Raw genomic sequence first — 7,714 nt, forward strand, 5'->3', positions numbered from 1 at the left:
CCACAAACACAGTTGCGGACACACTACACTATGAGCTGCAAAGCTTTATTTGCTTTTACCCAAACTCCCTTTCATTTCTTCTTCTTTATAAGTGAGGCAGAGCCGTGTTACTTAGCTTTGACCTCCATCGCTTTCCAGGTTAAGAACTTTCTTAATTTTGAGGGATATCCTTATATATTCTCCATTTCCTGTTAGGGGATAACAGTGTCCCTAATCTTATATCCTTATCTGCTTTTTGTAGTAATTTACACGTAAATAAATGTTCGGTGGTGTCCTCCTCCACTCTACATATTTCACAGACCTTGTCCTTAAATTTGCCCCGGAAGTTAGCCTTTAGGTTCAACGTATTCAGTTTGGCTTTCATTATGATACATGCATCCTTTGTATCCAGTTCCCTTATGTACTTGTTTTCCTCGAAGTCGTCTATGAATCTCAGCTTCTTGATTTCTTTTCTCTTTTCTCTCAAAGTCTCTTGGATATCTTGATTAATTTTTTCTTTATTTCCTTTTTCAGTGCTGCTTTGGGATATTCTCTTAGTCCATTAATTTCTATATCATATTTGGTGCATATGTTCACCACGCTTATTGTCCAACATTGCCCATATGGGGCTCTTAACTGATCTTCAACTATTTCTTTTACTAATCTTTTCTCCTCCGAATTTATTATGTTGTGGAAAAGCATTATCTTCTTATAAACAATTCTGTAGGCTACTGGCATATGCCGGACTCAGCTATAATTCCCCAATACGGCGTGCCCTTAGGTTGTTCATACATTCCTCGGAGGATCCTATGTTGCATTTTCTCTAGCGCATTTAATTCATTTTCCGTTACGTTACTCCACGTCTCTATGTTGGCAAATAAGGTTGGTACAACTACTGTTTCATAGATCCTTTTCCTTACTTCTAGTGCCATGTTTCCTACTTTGTTACATCCATTTAGTGTGTACCATTCTCTTTAGTACTTATATTCTTTCACGCTACTAATTGGACCATTTTTAAGTTCTGTTTTTATTTGTACATCTGGTTTCTTTGCTTTTTTATCTATTACTAAGCACTGCTGACTTACTTGGCTTCGTATTAAATGTAAATTTCTTAAGCTGCTCTAGGCTACGGCAGTTGCCAATTGCCATTTACTACTCCTTTCCTACTTGTGGGGAACATTATGTCATCAACAAATATTAAGGACTCTATTGCTACGTTTCTTATGAGTGTTACGTTCTTCCTGCTTAAATCATTTACTCTGTCAGTCACTCTGCTTCATAGCTTTGGGCCAAATATTGTACCTTGCCTCACATTTTCTGTTATGTCAATTGTCAGTTTCTCCCGCTGGGCATCTTATGACTGCTTTGCCATTTTCATTCATTTTTCTTATCAACCATGCATCTTTCCCATCCTATCATTTTCCCCCTATCTCTTTTGAATGGAGTCCTTCAGATCCAGTTTGTCAAAGCATTTATACGCATCCCCAAACCATATGTACGTTGGGGCTCCTAACAGTGAGTTGTAGTCAATCACAGCGTTTAAGGTTAGCAGGTGATCAACTGTGGGTCTTCCCTCTATGCCACCACATTAGAACCGGCTTATCTTCTGGTTTAACTCGTCCTTCGTTATTTCCATCCTCACTTTCTCAAATACCTTGCTTAGTTACTTGTAATGAATATCCCTCTCTTGTTTTCTAATTCCAGTTTGCTTCCTTTTTATTCAGTGATACATTTTCTCCCATTCATCCGGAGTGTTTAACTCCTCTTCAATGTCTCCAATTTAAAGTGCCAGACTTTCAGTCATTTCCGTACCCATACTTTTTATTATTATATTAGTTATACTTTGACTATCTGGGGTGTATTTATTCTTCAGGTTCTTTACTGCTTTTTCCACTTCTTGAATACTTGACTTTTGGATTTTTCCCGTTTTTCCTGTCCCACTTATGGACATCCATTTCTGGTACTGGAGGTTAATTTCATCTGCTAGCCTACTGATTTCATCTTTAAGGCTTTATCTAATATGAATAGATCTTTATAATATTGTTCATATTCTCTTTTAATTTCTTCAACATTTTCTATTACTTTCCCTTCCTTGCTTCTTAATGCCACCACATTATTTGGTTTCGTTCCGTCAATTTTTTTCTTGAAGTCCCAAAAGGCTGCTCCATTTACTCCCCCTTCGGATTTTATTCCAGCTGCTGTCTCCTTTATTCTAATGCCATCTTCCTTCATTTTTCCTCTAATAATGTATTCACTTATTAATTTCTCCTGCACCTGCCGTATCTTCTTTTCTGTATTAATGAACTTTTTCCCTTCCTTTTTTATTCTCCTTCTAGCCGTCATTAGGTCTCTTAATACTCTTGATTTGTTCTTTTTCACTTTGGTTTTTACCTTACACTTTCTCAATATCTTGTCCAGTTCTGTTTGCCATCTGGTGTATTTCTGTTTTATTGGACTATTTTCTCTTGCTATTTCTACCAAGGCTTGTCTGTCTTTGCAATCTTTCAGCTTTCTTGTATCTATTACATATTTTCGACTCTAGCTTCCCTCGCATACTATTCTCCAGTTCATGACCACTCTCACAGCACAGTGGTCAGAGTGCACCAATTCAGAGGATATCCTGTATGGAGTTATGTCTTTTGTTTCATCTATTTCCATTACCTATACTCCTTTATCTTCTTCCCTTGTCATTACATAGTCGATAATAGACTAATGCATATTTTGTATTCTTGTCCATGTTCCAGTACATTTTCTATGATTATTTAATAACTTTAGTTTGTTTTGTTTGATTAGGTTCAGCAGTTGAAGTCTCCCAGGATCATTACTTTTTCCTTGTTTTCCTCTGCTTTATTTATTTCATCTTCTGTTGAGGAGAACATACTTATCAGCTGGTCATTTTTGCACTTATTTTCCTGCGGGGCATATATATAACACCTAACCTTATCTTGTTTGTGCCGTTATTGATACTGACCCAGACAGCTTAATGAGTTGTGTTTTCTTCTTTAGCTTGTACGGTGACACTTGCCAGTTCATTCTTAATTCCTATTAGGAGACTTCCTCCATTCCTTCTCCTGTTGTTATGGAACACTTTGTACCCAGTTATTTCCACATATGCATTTTCGTGGAGGTGAGTTTCTGTTAGGCACATTATTACTGGGTCTACCTTCTCTATTATTTCTTTCAAGGAGTCTAATTTTGACTTGATGCCCCTAATATTTACATAATATATTCCACAGTTAGTGTATAGTCTTTTTTTCTTTATACTTCTTCTTGTCTTTTTACTATTGTATTTAGTCTTACATGCCCCTATCCCTACTGACTTCTCCCTAGGTATGGTCCACTCCTGTTGGACTCCATGGGGTTCTTACTTCTGCCCATGACACTGGGTTTGACATCTCTACTTGTGTATTCCTTTTCTAAAAAATGTACCTTGTTCGCCACTGCTTCCATTCTCTCTTTTAACCTATGCATTTCAGTTTTTATTTGTATTCTCTATTGGTTTTCCTTATCTGGCTACTCCTTTCAAAGTTTTATGTGCTGTAGCACCTGAAGCGGCAGCCCATTTCATTCCATGGACAAGGTTCCTTATTTTTAAATCTGTTTAGTCTACCATTAAGTGGCTTCTTCTTCTTGTAAGTTACATCATAACCCTTGGACTTCCCTGTCGACAAGATTTCTTTTATGTATTTTGAACGCTAATTTGGTGACCCAGGGGTCACCACGAATAAATATTAATTTCGTTTGACTTGGCAGAGGTCGTGGGTCCTCGTTGTACCCGACACAAATGCATTCGCAACTTGCAGGCACGATGTTCAGGCCCAATACTGACCTTCAGAACTCATTAGAGCAGGGGTTTCATGACCATGTTGTGCTTAATCATTTGATGACGCCAGACCCCCAATGAATTGTCCAATATATTTCCATAACCCTTTGCTCAAGTCCAATTGCGTTTTATCTGTTGACAATAGAATTTAATATACTTACTTTAATACCTACCTTAGGTGTGAATAGCTAGGAATAGACCGTAATCAAAAGCATTTATGATTTTATATAGTTATTTATATACAAAATGTACCCATGTATACATTGACACATTAAAACTGAATATATACAAATATCCAGAGATCAAGTCTCATACCCCCAAGGGGTATAAACGGTATATAATACCCCCTGTAAAGAACCCATGCATTAGAGGATGTCTCATTCAAATCGTCAATCACTTTTATGGTTTCTTTTACATTTTAGTACAAATATTCATCCATGTTTTATAAGACGCTGATTTCAGTTGTTATCCAAAATGTCTTTTTCTTAATATTTTTTGGTTTAAATGGCAGCCTTTTTTACGTCATCTCCCATATTTTGGCATAACAGGAAAGTGTCTTGTCACCCATCCTCCATGATTTATCAGTGGTAAAAAAAGTGAATGAATACTACTAAATATATTTTAATAGTTAAAAAGGCAAAAGTTTAAGGATTTTACTATTACAATTTTCCATGGCAGTCTAATTCATTATCCTTTTTGGTTAATCTTTGAAATGTCACATAACAGGAAGTTCTTCAAAATGTCTGTTTATTTGAAAAAAAAAATGGTTTTATATAAATGCTTTTTAGGTATTTAAAACGTTAAAAGGGTAGTGTTTCTATATACTACTATTTATATCTAAGATTTCGTTACCACTGTTTACCTAAGTTTGTTTATGTGTTTGTGACTTTTGGTGAAACTTCCTGTTTTTGTGATTTTACGAAGCCCAAAAGCAACTTCTGAACCAAAGGATATTCGCAGGAGGATACCTACTACCTAGTTCCTACAGTTCTGCTGGATAAAGCTGGTGAGTAAATAAAAAGAAGTGAATTAGCCAATTTTCAGGTCTGTGGTATTTGGAGATTTGTTACTACTACTACCTATTTCTGTTTTTTTCCATCTGTCCATCCGCCTGTGGTGTTTCCGTATGGTAACACTGTGTCCCGGGCTTTAGATAGTTACGTTCAGCTTACATTCAACAATAATAATAATATCCTATTTCGAATATTAACGGTGTACTTCGCATACAGTAAATTATTAAAACACTTTTCAGTTGCAAATGTTCACCCAGATATCCTTTTATTTACCTAAAACTTACACATAGCGTAACTATTTAAAGCCCGGGACGCAGTGTTACCATACTCAAACACCACAGGCGGATGGACAGATGGGAAAAAACAGAGTATAGGTACTACCTAGGTATAGGCTAGCAGAAAAGTCGGTCACAAATTGGTAAAGGAAAGAAAATGTGGTAGAACAAAGGGTATATATTACCTTGGTAATTGAGTTTTCACATAGTATTTTGGTTGGTTATCAAGAAATTACCGTTATTTTTTTACGCTCGGCGGTCACTAACCTGTAATTAACCTTAGAACTGTTACCTACTTTTATGCTGGCCATCCTGGAATGCTACCGCACATATGCATTGTTATATATGGGAGCTTTTGGGGTTTATAGAATTTCGGCCAAAGGCCAATTACTGGAACCTATGAGGTAATTCAGCACAGAAGGGAAATTGACAGGTGTAACAGGAGGAAAACCTCACAGTAGCGCTATGAAACAATTGTTAGGAGAGGGTTAAGGAAAGTAAGATGGAAGAAAGAAAATATGAACGGAGGCACAGTAAAAAGAATGAAAGAGGATGCAGCTAGGGGCTAAAGGGACGCTGCAAAGACTACCATAGCGCAACCACCATCCCAAAAATTAGAAATTACCTACTAGGTATGGCCTTAATTTGTGACATGGGAGAAAAAACTGACTAGGTAGCTACTTCAAGAGGAAAGCAGGGGTCTCGAAGTGTTGCCTCGACAGACGCTGGCTCTTGACTAATGTCTATTCTGGGTTACAGGACATGTTAAAGTACTTTTTTGGGAAGGTGGTTACGCTATGATGGAGGCTGGCCATTTGGTATTTTACCCTATAACTTTTCTATTTTTCTTTTCCTTTAAGAAGCCAAGTCAAAGGTATTCAATGATCCCTATAAAATATCCACAATATATTTTACTTCTTCTATCTCCTTGGCTTTTTCACTCTTGAAGATTTTTAAGACTGACTGAGAATATGAAATTTACTGAAGGCAATTGGCTGGAACTTTGTGTTTTTTAACTCAACCAACCAACTGGGTTCCAGCATATGGGAATGAAGAGTAGAAAAGACTAGCTGTGCAAGCTGGAGTTACACTCTTTCCAAGATGTGGCCTTTGCATATACTAGATTCAATCCCACAAATAAAAGCCTTGGTTCTTCTAGACAAACAAGAACACTGGGACTTGAGAAATAAGACAAAATAAAGATAAATCTAAACAAAATGATGCACTATGCAAGAAGGGCAAACACTTAATACTAGCTTTTCGTGTCTTGCATAATCCCTGTCTCCTTTTCAGGTTTCAAAGTTACCTAAAGTTTGTCTACCATCTCTGAACTATTAGTATCATTATTTCATACGTGAAAGGTCCATCTCATTTGGTTGGCAGGTCCAAGTCCTTAAGTCCACACCAGATGTCAGAATAACTTCAGCACTTTATCATCACTTATGGCCTGCCATTGTGCATGGCCGTACTTTGGCATAAGACTTTTGTAATATATCACATCCCATGAGAAGTGAAAACTGGAGTAAGGTCTAGACAGACACTCACTGAGGGGTACCCCTGCACAAGAACCATTCCTTCGCTTATCGAGGGTCAGAAAAGACGCCTGATAACATCATTATTTGATTCATGAAATTTACGCTGTCAAGCCGAGTACTGGGGCACTTATTTGTTTGTTTGTTTGTTTGTAGGGTGTTTTTACGTTGCATGGAACCAACGGCTTTACGTGACTTCCCAACCACGTCGAGAGTGAACGTCTATCACCAGAAATACACATCTCTCACTCCTCAATGGAATGGCCGGGAATCGAACCAGCGACCACCGAGGTGGGACGCTAATACCATACCAACCACGCCGCTGAGGCGCTACTGGGGCACTTATGGCCATTCAGCGCTTGAGACAATGAAAAGAGGGAGTTGAAGCATCTAGTTAGAGAGGTTGGATAGCTAGACTGAAGGAGAGAAGTAGGAAGGGAGGTAAAGTAAAAGGCTGAAAAGTGAGCTTAGCTAAGGGCCAAAGAGATGTTGCAAACATCCTTTAGTAATGCTTACATTGCACATGTAATGTGCACTTATCGCCCCACACCAACATGGTGAATGAACACCTGTGAAAAGATGAAATGAAAATCTCGTCCTTTCCCAGAAGAATTTTGTCTCTCAGGCAAACATTACTCAGCAAGTGATGTACTAAAGTAAGGGAACAGGTTTGCATTTATCAAACAAAAACTATTTCAAGTTTTCATATGTAGCTACTATGTTACACCAAATCTTTTCATATATTTATTCTTCCATGATCAGTCAATTCCACATGAAGATGTGAAAGAAAACACCTTGCTATAAACTCTAGTTTAATCATTCGAATAATACTGCATTTATAAATCCCAAAAGATACATCACCAAGAATAAGAGCACCTTCTTACTACATTTGGAGGATACAGTAATTACTAATAGAACTACAGTAACAAAAGCGAGGTATCCTTTATGTATTTGTTATTAAAGTTACATACATAAATATGATACAGTTCTTAATGAGTGGTGCATTACAACACTCTTATATGCTCCATATTTTAAATTACGTTTCAAACTCTGCAACTGTTCACATTTGGAAGATGCACTCACTCAAATAAC

General features: G+C 37.3%; 2 protein-coding genes across 2 annotated transcripts in view; one reads left to right on the top strand and one right to left on the bottom strand.

The window, feature by feature from the left end:
• LOC135205324 (large ribosomal subunit protein eL15-like) overlaps positions 1 to 7,714 on the bottom strand; it is a 71,135-nt gene that overhangs the window by 53,302 nt on the left and 10,119 nt on the right. The gene's annotated exons all lie outside the window — the stretch shown is intronic.
• LOC135205323 (zinc finger protein OZF-like) overlaps positions 4,660 to 7,714 on the top strand; it is a 32,623-nt gene continuing 29,568 nt past the window's right edge. Inside the window, exon 1 of the mRNA XM_064235763.1 lies at positions 4,660 to 4,808. The gene's annotated coding sequence lies outside the window, so the exon portion shown is untranslated. The remainder of the gene's footprint in view (positions 4,809 to 7,714) is intronic.

The sequence above is a fragment of the Macrobrachium nipponense genome, chromosome 49, assembly GCF_015104395.2.
Source record: "Macrobrachium nipponense isolate FS-2020 chromosome 49, ASM1510439v2, whole genome shotgun sequence".
NCBI lineage: Eukaryota > Metazoa > Arthropoda > Malacostraca > Decapoda > Palaemonidae > Macrobrachium > Macrobrachium nipponense.